This window comes from Gorilla gorilla, chromosome 9 (genome assembly GCF_029281585.2).
Source record: "Gorilla gorilla gorilla isolate KB3781 chromosome 9, NHGRI_mGorGor1-v2.1_pri, whole genome shotgun sequence".
Taxonomy (NCBI): domain Eukaryota; kingdom Metazoa; phylum Chordata; class Mammalia; order Primates; family Hominidae; genus Gorilla; species Gorilla gorilla.
This window is the reverse complement of record NC_073233.2, coordinates 101512152-101526886: the sequence shown is the minus strand read 5'-3', so window position 1 is coordinate 101526886 and position 14735 is coordinate 101512152. Positions and strand designations below refer to the sequence as shown.

General features: G+C 39.4%; 1 protein-coding gene across 1 annotated transcript in view; it reads right to left on the bottom strand.

The window, feature by feature from the left end:
• The window catches only part of CEP295 (centrosomal protein 295), a 372495-nt gene that overhangs the window by 122937 nt on the left and 234823 nt on the right, over positions 1 to 14735 (bottom strand). The window lies entirely within an intron of this gene.

The following is a 14735-nucleotide window of genomic DNA, read 5'->3' as shown; positions in this document are numbered from 1 at the left end:
CCCCGTCTGCCAGCAGTAGAGACCAACACTGAGCCCCTGATATGACACCATTCCCTAGAGTCATCAGTCAGCTGCCTAGTGGCAGGTTAATTACATTGATCCACCTCCATCGTTGAAGGGATAGTGTTTCTTCCTTACTTAAATAGAGCTTACTCTGGATACAGATTTGCTTTCCCTTCGCGCCATGCTTCTACTAAAACTACCATCCGTGGACTTACAGAATGTCTCATCTATGACCATGGTATTCCACACAGCATTACAAGGAACTCAGTTCACAGCAAAAGTGTGGCAGTGGGCCCATGCTCATGGAATTAACTGGTCTTACCATGTTCCCTACTATCCTGAATCAACTGGCTACATAGAGCAGTGGAATGACATTTTGAAGACAGTAATCGCACCAGCTATATAGCAGTGCCTTGTAGGGCTGGGACAAGGTTCTCTAGAAGGCTGTCTATGCTCTGAATCAGCATCCAGTATATGGTGCATTTCTCTTATGACTGGGATTCACAGGTTCAGGAATCAAGGGGTCAAAGTAGGTGGGACACCATTCGCTATTAGCCCTAGTGACCCACTAGTACAATTTTTGCTTCCTGTTCCCATGACTTATGCTCTGCTGGCCTAGAGGTCTTACATAGGGTGGAAAGTTTTCCTCTGAGAGACACAATAATGATTTAATTGAACTGGAAGTTTAAGACTGCTCCTCAGCCGTTTTGGGCTTCTCATGTCTCTAACTCAGTAGACAAATGAATTACAGTGCTGGCTGGGTGATTGTTCCTGACTACCAAGTAGAAACTGGACTACCCCCAGATGGTGGTAAGGAAAACTATGTCAGAAAGACACGAGATTCCTTAGGGCATCTCTTAATGTTACCATGCCCTGTGATTAAGGTCAGTGGAAAACTACAACCTAATTCAGACAGGACCACTAATGACCCAGACCTTTCAGGAATAAAGGTTTGGGTCACCACTGGGTAAATACCACGACCAGATGAGGTGCTTGCTGAAGGCAAAGGGAATACAGAATAAGTGGTGGAAGAAATACTAGCTTTGATCGTATGACCAGTTACAGAAACAGACTGTGATTATCGTCCTCCATATTTTGCTATGACTCCATTTTGTCTGTGTGTAGCTTTGTTTTCTTTCTTCTCATTTCCTTATTCTGTAACATAAGATGCATTGATTTTATAGCATAGTGTTTAAATTTGTTAATTTTTAAAACTGGCTCCAATGTTCAACCTTGATTAATTTTACATCATATTATTTAAGTTATGGGATATCAAAGAGAGAGTAAATATCACATGAAGACTTTACCTTCCCTTCTGGGAAATGGGTTCGTGTGTTTCTGGTAGAATGCTGGATTGTTAATCATGTTAGATGGAATTATGACCTTGTTATTGTCTTTATGTGGCCATTACGTATGGTTTAAGGAGATGTGTATGGGTGCCAAGTTGACAAGGGTAAACTTGTGATGGTTAATTTTATATGTCAACTTGAATAGGCCACAGTGTGGCAGATATGTGTTTAAACATTATTCTGGAGTGTCTTGAGTGTGTTTACAGAGGACATTTGCATTTGAATTGGGGGACTCAGTAAAGGAGATTGCTATCCCCAAGGTGGGTGGGCATCATCCAATTTGTTGAGGGCGTACATAAAATAAAAGGCAGAGGAAGGAAGAATTCATCCCTTAAAAGAAAAGAAAAGCCTGGCATCCTGGTTACCTGCCTGGTTGGAGTGGACCTCCTCCCTGAGCCGTGCTGGGAAGTTGTGTGCCCCTGGGGCAGCAGGGCAAGTGATCCTGGAGCACCGTGGAGAACTACCTGGCTATCCCTGGGCTACGCGGAGTCTGGATATTAAATAACGTGTCTACTATGCAGAGGCTCTAACTTCTGACATGAAGCCGCTGGGGAAGCATCGATGTGCTGCTCACAATTAGGGGCTGGTGGAAATCCAGCCAAAAGGAACAAAGTGATTCTGAGGACAAAATAGCTCAATCAAGTGAAAAGTGATTTCAGACCTGACATCAGCCTGACAGTAGCAACTGGGTTCTTATTATTATCTGCTTTTGAACCTCAGTAAGAGAACTTGCCTACCTTTGATACTGTAAGCAGGATCCTTCATGTTTAAAGATTAAAGCAGCTTTCTGGCTTGTTAGAAAGAAATCACATGGGAATGGGTTTCACAGCCAGAAGCTGAGCTCTCTCAAAAGGATGTCACTCTGCAGCAAGATTATCTCCCCCTTCCATGAATACCAAAAAAGCCCCTGATTAATTCTTTCCATTAGGAGCCCCATGTCCCCCTACTGTTAGATTTAGGATTGAAACAATATAGTCTGATTACCACTGTGTCCTGTGCAGTTTAGATTGTAAGTGTGAGATGTGAAATGTAAGAATTTTTTTTTTTTACATGTTGTCACTCCAGATGAGAATATACTTTGGAAGTGAAATTAGAAACAATGCAATGTTGATTAAGGACTAGGACTCTCACACGGCCCACCGTGACAAGATTTTGATTGGCATTATGTAATTAAAGGGTACTTTAAATGGTTGCTAAACATAACCAGCTACAAAAAGGTGACAGAAGAATAATTTTAATATAGGAATTTTTAAAAAGTTATACTCATTCATAATATGTATAAAACACCTGATCGAACATTTAAAATTAAATCTGTAGGATGTGCTGAAAGGGTTATATTCCACAGTTTCTGCTTTTTTGTTTACATAAAGCAATACTTTTTTTTTTTTTTTGAGATGGAGTCTTGTTCTTGTTGCCCAGGCTGGAGTGCAATGGTGCAACCTCGGCTCACTGCAACCTCCACCTCCCAGGTTCAAGCAATTCCCTTGCCTAAGCCTTCCGAGTAGCTGGGATTACAGGCATCTGCCACCACACCCTGCGAACTTTTTGTATTTTTATTAGAGACAGGGTTTCACCATGTTGGCCAGGATGGTCTCGAACTCCTGACCTCAGGTGATCCACCTGCCTCGGCCTCCCAAATTGCTGGGATTACAGGTGTGAGCCACCATGCCTAGCCTTACATAAAACAATAATTTAAGGCACACTGTATTTGCAAGAAATTGCTAGTTAATGTATATAAATCATTAAGGAAAAGGGGAAGTTTTGAGATATAAAACAATGGTATTTTAGAGGATAAATACCAATATGCCTTGATTTATCCCTCCTGTGATAGTATTTACTGAATATAATTAAAATAATTAAAATTTTTAATTGTTTTACTATCCATAAATTATCCTCAATCAAAATTTTTAATTGTTGGCTAATTTGAACATACTTCTATGGTTGGGGGGAGGTTTGGTCTGAGAGAGGGGAACAGAAACAGCCCTAAATGCTTCCTCCTGATCCCTAAGCAATACTTACAAACCCGAAGGCCCTATTGCAAAAGCACCTCATTTGCAATGTCACTAGGGAGTTACCAAAATGCAGAGAAAAGTATGTTCTAAAGATTGAAAAAAATTAGGTTGATTTTAAATTTTTCTCTCTTTTTTCCTAATCCCCGATGTGATAGTATGATTTAATATCTATATTTATGAGTTAACAATAGTGGACACACAATTTGTTAGTGTGAGTTCTATGTGTTTTTGCCAGAAAGGCCACCCTTGATGGTCAAGCCCAAGGCTACTACTCGTTGTCCATGCTTAGGCCCACAAGCTGGGAGAAAGCTGCTGGAATCAGTGGGCATGCATCCTCCTAGGCGGCTCCTCCCAGGCACTCTTAGGTGACTGGTGGTTCCCTTGCAAATGCACTTACAGAGCAGCAGATCTTGTTAATTATTCGCGTAACCAATCCTGAACTTTCTCCTTTGCCTCTTTTTGAACTTAAGGAATAGAGGGAACTGAACTGATCTGACTACAAGTAAACAGGCATAGAAATTCCTGATTGGCATTATTAGTCTTCCCTAAAGAGAAACACAGCAGGGCCCTCTTAAATGTCAGGCTGAGAGCATTTGACAAACCTGGACAGCCTAAGAGAAAAATGTTGCTAAATGGTTCACAGCAAGCCCTTCACATCACATTCCTACTTTCTCCTATAAATTGCTTTGCAACAACAGGATAGGTGGAGAAGACCTTTATTCCCATCAGATCACTGGACTCTTTGTCAGGACTTGGTTCCATCCTGACTCTCTGATTAACTATGGTGACAATTCAGATTATTGTCCCCAAGGGGCTCACTGGTTTTTCAGCATTAGCAGTAAACTCTGTTGTCTCATTCAGCAACCCAGTTACCCATGTAAAAGGCTGATACTGCAGGTAGGTGTAGTGGGAGACAAAAGAAGTGTAAGCCTCAGGGAGTTCTGAATCTGCTTGAGATGATTAAGCATACACACAGTGCTTATTCACCACATGAAGGAAGGAGAGAAGGAAGGAGGGAAGGAAGGAAGGAAGAAGGAAGGAAGGAAACAAGGACGGAGGGAGGGAGGGAGGGAAGGAAGGAAAAAAGGAAAAAAGGAAGGAAGGAAGGAAGGAAGGAAGGAAGAAAAAATTTTGGAAAAAGTCCTGCTCTCCTTTTTATTTCTGTTCATTAAATTGAATTGTTTAAGAATTTATTAGAGGTTCAACTTTTAATTTTTTAAACTAGTGAATTATTAGCATTTTAATAAATAATATTTAATATCTAGTAATGAAGGTTGAGAATATTACACTACCGTATCTTAGTATCTATTAAGCCAAACCAGACCAAACCAAAAGGAAACAGCAAAGTATTTTTTATTTATTTATTTATTTATTTATTTTTTAAATTATACTTTAAGTTCTAGAGTACATGTGCACAACGTGCAGGTTTGTTACATATGTATACATGTGCCATGTTGGTGTGCTTGCACCCATTAACTCGTCATTTACCTTAGGTGTTTCTCCTAATGCTATCCCTCCCACCTCCTCCCACCCCACGACAGGCCCCAGTTTGTGATGTTCCCCACACTGTGTCCAAGTGTTCTCATTGTTCAATTCCCACCTATGAGTGAGAACATGCGGTGTTTGGTTTTCTGTCCTTGTGATAGTTTGCTCAGAATGATGGTTTCCAGCTTCATCCATGTCCCTACAAAGGACATGAACTCATCATTTTTATGACTGCATAGTATTCCATGGTGTATATGTGCCACATTTTCTTAATCCAGTCTATCATTGTTGGACATTTGGGTTGGTTCCAAGTCTTTGCTATTGTGAATAGTGCCACAATAAACATATGTGTGCATGTGTCTTTATATCAGCATGATTTATAATCCTTTGGGTATATAACCAGTAATGGGATGGCTGGGTCAGATGGTATTTCTAGTTCTAGATCCTTGAGGAATTTCCACACTGTCTTCCACAATGGTTGAACTAGTTTACAGTCCCACCAACAGTGTAAAAGCGTTCCTATTCCTCCACATCCTCTCCAGCACCTGTTGTTTCCTAACTTTTTAATGATCACCATTCTAACTGGTGTGAGATGGTATCTCCCTCATTGTGGTTTTGATTTGCATTTCTCTGATGGCCAGTGATGATGAGCATTTTTTCATGTGTCTGTTGGCTGCATAAATGTCTTCTTTTGAGAAATGTCTGTTCATATCTTTTACCCAGTTTTTGATGGGGTTGTTTGATTTTTTTCTTGTATATTTGTTTAAGTTCTTTGTAGATTCTGGATATTAGCCCTTTGTCAGATGGGTAGATTGTAAAAATTTTCTCCCATTCTGTCGGTTGCCTGTTCACTCTGATGGTAGTTTCTTTTGCTGTGCAGAAGCTCTTTAGTTTAATTAGATCCCATTTGTCAATTTTGGCTTTTGTTGCCATTGCTTTGGTGTTTTAGCCATGAAGTCCTTACCCATGCCTATGTCCTGAATGGTATACAGCAAAATATTTCTAAAGAGGAGGACAACAGCCCAGCAGAGATAGCATTTAGTTACACAGTACTGCAAATGAGCACTTCCTAAAGTCACTGTTTCCTCCTTTGGCATTTCTCTAACTTTGTTGAATGAGAAAGGGGTTGAGCTTCCAGCAGAAAAGGAAGAGAGCCATAAACTGGCACTTGATCGAAATATAATTCCTTAATAAATTTTTGAAATAATTTTAAATTCATAGAAAAGATGCACTAATAGTAAAATGAACTCTCATATACCCTTTATTTCTTTCCTAATCCCTAATTTCCTAATTTGATATTAATATTTTACCACCTTTGCCTTTCATGCTTTCTCTAAATGTATTCATATATTTAGGGTTTTTTTTGTTTTAGTTTTAAGAGGCAAGGGCCTTGCTGTGTTGCCCCTGCCTCTTAAAACAAAAAGAGGGACCTTGCCATGTTGAGGCTGGACTCAAACTCGTGTGCAATAGGGAACCTTTCACCTCAGCCTCTCAAGTAGCTGGGACTACAGGTACGCACCACTGCACCTAGATAGTTTTTTTTAAACCTTTGAGAATAAGTTGCAGATATATCTCTTACTCCTTAACACATCAATGTATATGTCCTAAAGACAAGGACACCCTCCTATATAACCAGAGTACAGTCATCAAAATCAGGAAAGTAACATTAATACAATACTACCATTTAATCGATACTATTGTATTAATTGGTATGCATGTAAATACTACCTCAGAGCCCATTCATATTTCTCTGATAATCCCAATAATGTCCTTTATAGTTCCAGGATCACGTGTTGCATTTAGCTGTCTGAGTCCTTAGTCTCTTCAGCTGGGAACCCTTCCTGTGGTGTGCTGCTAAACTGCTTATGTGGTGGGGTAGGGGGTTCTGATTTGTACTGGCTGCCAATGATTATGGTGTGAATATTCCCATTCTGGCTGATTTCAGGTTACCAGCTTTGTGGCACTGAACTGCACAGTTGGGATCAGCATCAGTTTTCTAGAGTGGGGCAGAGCCAGTACCAGCTGGCTCCAATGTACCACTGACCGTTCCTCGTTCCTCGGTCTTTCCTTGTGTTTCATGACTATGTTTGTTTTGTTTGTTTGTTTGTTTTACAAGTACAGGGCAGCTACTTTGTAGCATGGCCTTCAGTTTGGGTTTGTCTGCTACTTCTTCACATTTATATTCAGTGTATGCCCTCTGTGGCAGGAATTTCACGGAAGTGACACTGTGCTCTTTGCAGTGCCTCATCTCAGGAGCATGTGATGATGACTTGCCCCATTACTAGAGACGTTCACCTTCTTTCTTTCTTTTTTGAATTTCACTTAGGTGTTAACTTTTATCACTTGATAAGACGGTGTCTAGCCATGTTTCTCTGCTGTCAAGATAAAGAATATATTATACCTTATTTAATAAGTAATTAATAGGCATTTTATGGAGAGACTACATTAAGACTATTTAAATACCCAATCCTCCTTAAACTTTTACCTACTGGTTTTAGTATCCTTTGGTGATTCTTGCCTGAATCGATTATTTCTATTATGGTTGCCAAAGAGTGATTTTTAAAATTTCACTAACCCTTCTAATATTACTAGTTGTCATTCTACTGTAAGGTAGATACTTCCCTTCTCCCCAATTTCTTTATTTATATTAATATGGACTCATGGATTTCTATTTTATGCAGTGGGTTATAATATACTATCATTATTTGTTTTGATGCCAAAACATTGTGGATTTGGCTAAGTTGAGCCTCTTTGGGATGGTGTCCTTTTGACAGGTCCTTATCACTCGTGGATCAATTCCATGCTTTCTGGCAGAAGATATTCCAGTCATCTTCTTCTTTCCCTGTGTCAGCCTTGGAATGAGCTATTTTCCAAGGATCCTTGGTTTCTTTGAGTGGAGAATGATATTTAGCAACCAGGATCTGGGCGGTAGATATGCTCATTCTACTGTAGTTTCATTGCTTCTAGGCATTCTCAGAGCTAGGAAATATAGGTATACACACACACACACACACACACACACACACACACACATTGTGGTGGACACAATCATGTATCTCTCAGAGACTCCTTTAAGAGAGGACTTGTTGCAAAGAATTGCCTTGCCTAGTGTCACACCTTGCCTGGGGCAGTCCACATCTTATACTGATTAGGAAAAGATTATAAAGGCTGGTCATTTTGGTCCAATGAGGAACAACTCTGACAGGCCACACATGCTCAAGAATGGGGTTGGCCAAGGCTCTCTTGAGCATGCATTGCAGTTCAAGTTCTTCTGCCTAATACGTTTGCTTCCACATGTTTCGATCCCTAATAATACCCTACACACCTAAGTTCATCTCAGCATTTGCTTCTAGAGAGCCCAATCTGCAACACACACACACACGCACACATACACATCTATTTCTGTATTTACAAATATGTGAGTTCATACCAACACCTCTAATTCTAACCAATCACTGTAAGTTTGTTCTAGTCTTCCCCTCTCCAATCATCATCAACACATTTACTTATTTTCTCCATCCCTCTGTATGTAGGCGACCTCCTGACCGTGCAGGATGTCTCTTCATTCCCATCTCCACCAGTCTGACCCCACACATCTTTGGCCCTGGCCCTTCTGACCTCACTGGCTGTGTTAGCTGAATCTTCAGCACTGATCAAAAGGGAGGAGAGTTCAGTTCATGTTATAAGACAGAGGGTTATAACATTTCATATAAGTAATATGTTTTATTCGGTTTGAAAATATATTTCAACATTAAATAGTGCTTGTTTCGTTTTTAGTGGTGACTGAGGTCTACTAAAATTGAAATTCTGTATTATAGTTTCATCTTGTATCAAACGGAAAAGTGTTTTTAGAATCAGCATTTTGGCACATATAATAGAAAAGACATGTCAAGAGAAGGCTCTAATTACTTTAGGAAGTTGCCCCGTAAACAGCAATCAGTTCTAGCTGAGACAGAAAAGTCTTTGCAGAGGAGGAGGGGGTTTGAACTGGCATCTCCAGGATGTATTGGCTTTGAACAAATGAATCAGAAGTATACCGTGGAAGGAAAGATGGTAAGTGAAGTCAAGGAATAGGTAGAGTGGGTAAGAACAAGGAGTATCAGGTGACAGTGATTAGATCAATTTGGCAGAAAATATTCATGTAAGAATGTGGGAGATAAACCTGGAAAGTTAGGATCCTGACCACGCTTCAGATTTTATTTTGCAGGCAATGGGTAGATACCCTTCATCCTTTGAATATCATGATAAAGATGAGGCTGGCAGCATTGGTCAAGATGCACTGATGGGAGAGGAAGCAGTTAGGCCGTTACTACAAGGGTTTGAGTGCTGAAGATAAAGGCACTGGAAAGGAGGGGAGGGGGCAGGTGTAGCAGACAGGGTCCAGTCAGGGAAGCTGACCCACTGTGAATACTATGGAATAAGGATTTATTTTAGGCATGGACCTTATACTATTGTTAAAGAACAAATGAAAGATTTTCAAGCTGAGGCAGATTTGAGCAGAATTATAGGCTGAGGGGGAGGAGCCAGTAGAAAAAAGAGAGACTGACGATATATTAAAAAAGAACTAAATCCTGAAAAAGCCTGGAAAAGGTAAAAACCAAGAGCTCAGGAGGAGTGGTTACTCTCAGAAAGGAAGCACGTATATTCTGTTCATACATACACTGTCCCCCCACCAACCCCCAGCAGAGGAAATCCCGGCCCTCTCTATAGAATTGCTGCTCATTATCTTCAGGCCAATAAGCACCGTGCATTTTTACTTCTAACAATACTTCATAAGGCAATCATATATTCTCAGATTAAAAATATAAGTCACTTGGCTTTTTACACAGCTTTTGCTTATTAAACTTAACTGAACTGGAGCAATTAAATAAAGAGAACTATCTTACAACTCACTGGAAAAGGATCATCCCTACATGTCAGGGTTCTGGTATTTTTATTCCCACTTTAAATTTAAAGACATGGGAGCTTGTTAAGCTGGCTTTTTTATTTGGGGATTTGTGGAGTTAGCAAATTCTGAATGTCTTCAGTAAGATAATTTAGTAAGAAAGTTTGTGTATATCTTTCAGTGCAGGTGACATTCCAGAGAAGTATTTCACAGCGTGCAGAGCACGGTCATTAATAAAGCAACATCCTCAACGGTCATGCATATTTCTTTTTTATAACAAGCATCTTGTTTGGTAATGACAGGACAGCAGAGTGAATATCCTGCCACATTGAAATCCATAAAGTTCAATCCATTTTATGAAATGCACTTTTTGCTATACTCTTTATAAATTGCTATCTCTATCCTTATGACTTAGGGATTTGGGAAATACTCACCTGGTAATAACACTTTAAAATGCGTCTCCTCTGCAGTATACCCATTATGCTGATTGAACTCAGAAATTCTTAAAATATAGCCTGCCTTATCTATATAAGAATAATTGTCTGTGGAGGATGCCATGCTTAAAAGGTGCAGGGGGAAAGGCATAATGGCTCCAGTGGAGGATCGTCCTGGGATTCAGCATCTTTGTAAGAGCAGCTAGGATCATGCTGTCAAAATACATTAGGCAAATCCAAAGATTAGAGTCCCTCTTCTTTGTAAAATGAAAGGTGAAAATGAGTAAAGTGCATACCTGGCTTTGCTTTGGTTCAATTCCTTTCTCTGGGCTGCTCTGCCAAACCTTGCTTATTGAAACTAACCTGGGAGAAGAAACGTCTGACTTATGGAATGTTTTCAAAGAAATGCAATTTTTATACTCTTCAATACAAATAGTAACTCAAGCCAGGTGAAAATTTAGCTAGGTGGGTGTTCTGGGAGGGCCAGTTTTGTGACTAGAGCTGACAAGGGCTTGTAATTAGCATAGTGACTATGTGTGCAGTAGGTTGATCCTTCTAAAGTGCTGTCTTTTAAGCACGTTTTAGTTTTCATCATTCAATGTTCTTGCAGCTTTCTTTACCTTAGTAATCTTTCAGAAATAAACTTCAGTCCTGTTTCTGTTTCATGAATTTATAGTTAATGGGACTTCAATTAAGGAGGGTGTGTGTGTGTGTGTGTGTGTATGTGTGTGTGTGTGAGGCCATTTTATTTTAAACAAAGGAAGGAGAAGAGGAAGACGCAAGTTATAGGCCAAGATGTCATATAAGTTCTGAAGATGGGGATAAGGGCACAGTCTTAGGGGACATGAATTGATATTTTTCTAGTACATAGCATGTTTCAGACTCTGAATTAGGGGATTTTGTATTAGAAGCCAGGAATTCTGAATACAGAGATTCTTATAATTAAATCTACTCAACTAATTCTTGAAATGCCAAATATTCTCCCTCAAAGGTGTGTAGGGGCCAAGAGTTCCCCTTGGCCCTCTGAAGTTTTGCTGAAAAATCAACTTGCAAAAGGCAGGTTAGTTGGAGATAAGAAATACAAATTTATTTAATATGTATACATAGGGGCCTTCAGAATGAAGACCCAAAGATACAGGGGAAATTGTCCATTTTTATGCTTAGGTTCAACAAACTATGGATAGCCATACATAAATATGATTAGACAGAAAGAGTATGATCTAATGTTAACAGAGTGAGTAGGGGAAACACAGCAAGGCCTGTGCGTCCAGATTCTTCTTGGCCTTTCTAAGCATGCATTCCTTCCTTCTGAGTATGGGGCAGAACCCTCTCTGGAATGGAGGTCTTATACCTACAGTCAAACAAAGTAGTCAGATAATTTATTTGTGGCCACTTTTTACGTAGAACGGTGGAGGGAGGCCAGGTGCAGTGGCTCACGCCTGTAATTCCAGCACTTTGGGAGGCCAAGGCAGAAGGATCACTTGAAGCCAGAAGTTTGAGACCAGCCTGGGCAACATGGTGAAACTCTGTCTCCACTAAAAATACAAAAATTAGCCAGGCCTGGAGGTGTGTGCCTGTAGTCCCAGCTACTCGGGAGGTTGAGGCACGAGAATCGCTTGAACCCGGGAGGCGGAGTTTTCAGTGAGCTGAGATCACACCACTGTACTCCAGCCAGGGCAACAGAGCAAGACTCTATCTCAAAAAAAAAAAAAAAGAAAAAAAAAGGTGGAGAGATGGAGAGAAAGTTAGTTTATGGCTGGCTGTGAGAAAAAGAGGTTCTGGTTTTGATGACCTGGGGAAGAGCGGTTTTAGTTTTTATGGCTACCCCTAGGGGAGAATTGGAGACAGGAGGGCAAAAGGTCAGAGAAAAACTTCTGTTTCCTAGACCTTCATTTTGGGGTATTGTTTTCTGAGCCCCAACAAAAGACACAAAGAGCCTTGGGACTAGCTCTTGAGATCAAAGAGTAATCAGGAATCATTTAGGTAGCAGCCTTAACTAGCGGAAACAAAATAGATAACCTAGAAGATAGCCAAAAAATAAAATAAAATCTGCCCCACCCCACCAAAAAATACCATCAACAAAAAGCCTCTGAAGGAAAATCAAGTACTGAGCAAATAAAACAGATGGCCTCACATCACATGCACTGTTCTTATACTAGAGCTTCATGAGTTTTCACTTAGAATGGATTTACTCTTATTTTAGACATAATTTTAACTGGACTGAATGGCTGGTTTCTTAGCCAACTGGTGATTAGAAGCAACCTGTGCTGGCAGTGGCAGCTGTGATTGCCAATAATTTAATACTGAAGGAGAAGACATAATCTAATACATCTAGAAGACATCCAAACTCAATGCCTGTCAATCCAGAGTCTTTAACGTAGGGAATAAACTGCTTCAAAAACCCCTAAACATATTTTTATTTTATGGTGCAGAAAAATATGACTGAGTAATCAAGCAAAGATTAAGTTATGTAAAATGGACTCCCATTAAAGTGGGAAAATATTTAAAATATTAAAATGTTTTAGGGCCGGGCACGGTGGCTCACACCTGTAATCCCAGCACTTTGGGAGGCCAAGGCAGGCGGATCACCTGAGGTCGGAAGTTCGAGACCAGCCTGACCAACATGGAGAAACTCTGCCTCTACTAAAAATACAAAATTAGGGCCAGGCGCGGTGGCTCACATCTGTAATCCCAGCACTTTGGGAGGCCGAAGCGGGTGGATCACGAGGTCAGGAGATCGAGACTATCCTGGCTAACATGGTGAAACCCTGTCTCTACTAAAAATACAAAAAAATTAGCCAGGCATGTTGGCGGGCACTTGTAGTACCAGCTACTCAGGAGGCTGAGGCAGAAGAATCGCTTAAACCCAGGAGGTGGAGGTTGCAATGAGCTGAGGGCGCGCCACTGCACTCCAGCCTGGCTGACAAAGTGAGACTCTGTCTCAAAAATAAAATAAAATAAAAATACAAAATTAGCCAGGCGTGGTGGCGCATGCCTGTAATCCGAGCTACTTGGGAGGCTGAGGCAGGAGAATCGCTTGAACTCACAAGGCAGAGGTTGCAGTCAGCCAAGATCGTGTCATTGCATTCCAGCCTGGGCAACAAGAGCGAAACTCCATCTCAAAAAAAAAATTTAGGAGCAGAGTTTCCACTGCATTTACATTTCAATGATAAGAAATATTTTATTTGTGGCAATGCCAGCAAAACACTTCTCTTTTACCCACCATTTTCCTTAATTATTTACTTGCTCATTATTTTTACCCATCCTCCAACATTTGATGTGGCCGAGGTGTTACTATATTGAGACATTAAGGAAATATTGCAGTTTTATTTTTATTTTTTATTTTATTTTTTAATTTTTCTTCTGGTTCACAACATTCCTTTGGAACCAATAGGAAATATTGCAGTTTTAGATGCCTAATTTCCAACTTGATCTTAAATCACTTATACAGGTCTAGCAATTCTCAGGATCGGAAATGCGACCTGGGAAAATGCTTCTCTGATAAAAGAAAATTGAAGAACCTTGGAGCATCCGTGAGAAATGAGCCATAACCAAAGACAGTTCCTTTGAGAAAAGTTTCGTTGTAAGTGAATGCTCCTTGTCATTAATACACATCTTGTGCATATAAACAGAAAAATCATTGTGGCAGTGTTATAGATTCAAAAGAATAAAAGGAAAAGGAAACACGGGAGAAACAAGGAAGATAACGGTTAAAACAAGGGATGAGGGCCCCAAATAGAGCAATGCAAGTACTTATCAATCTGCTTCTCAGCTCGGACTAAAGTAAATTCTTCAACTGCACCAAAATAATGCACCAACCCAAAGGTTGATGACCAGCCTGAACTATGTCCTAAGGCAAACTTTGCTTGAAAATTCTCTTTTAAAGTTCAGTTTCTTACATAGGTGTATATATATATATATACACACACACACACACACATATATATACACACACACACATATATATACACACACAATCAAATATATGTATATACATATATATATTTGATGTGTGTGTATACATATATACACCTATAGGTATATAGGTATATAGGTGTGTATATATACACACGTATATAGGTGTGTATATATATACACACACGTATATAGGTGTGTATATATATACACACATGTATATAGGTGTGTGTATATATATACACACATGTATATATGTAGATATACCTATACGTTTATATATATGTGTATATATGTGTATATATACATGTATATATACACATATATACACATATATACACATATATACACATATATACGTGTGTGTATATATACACATATATATACACACATGTATATACATGTATATTTGATGTATATATGTATATACATATATTTATTCAGAACTGTTCATTTAACATATCAGTTATATTAACTCCAGCTAATATATATATACTGAACAGTTATATATATTAACTGTTCAGTTAATATATATATGCATATACTTATATATTTATTTAAAACTGTTCAGTTAATATATCAGACATTTATTAAGCCCCACAATATGCCAGGCCTATTTGATCTATATAATCTATTAAAACTGTTCTTTATT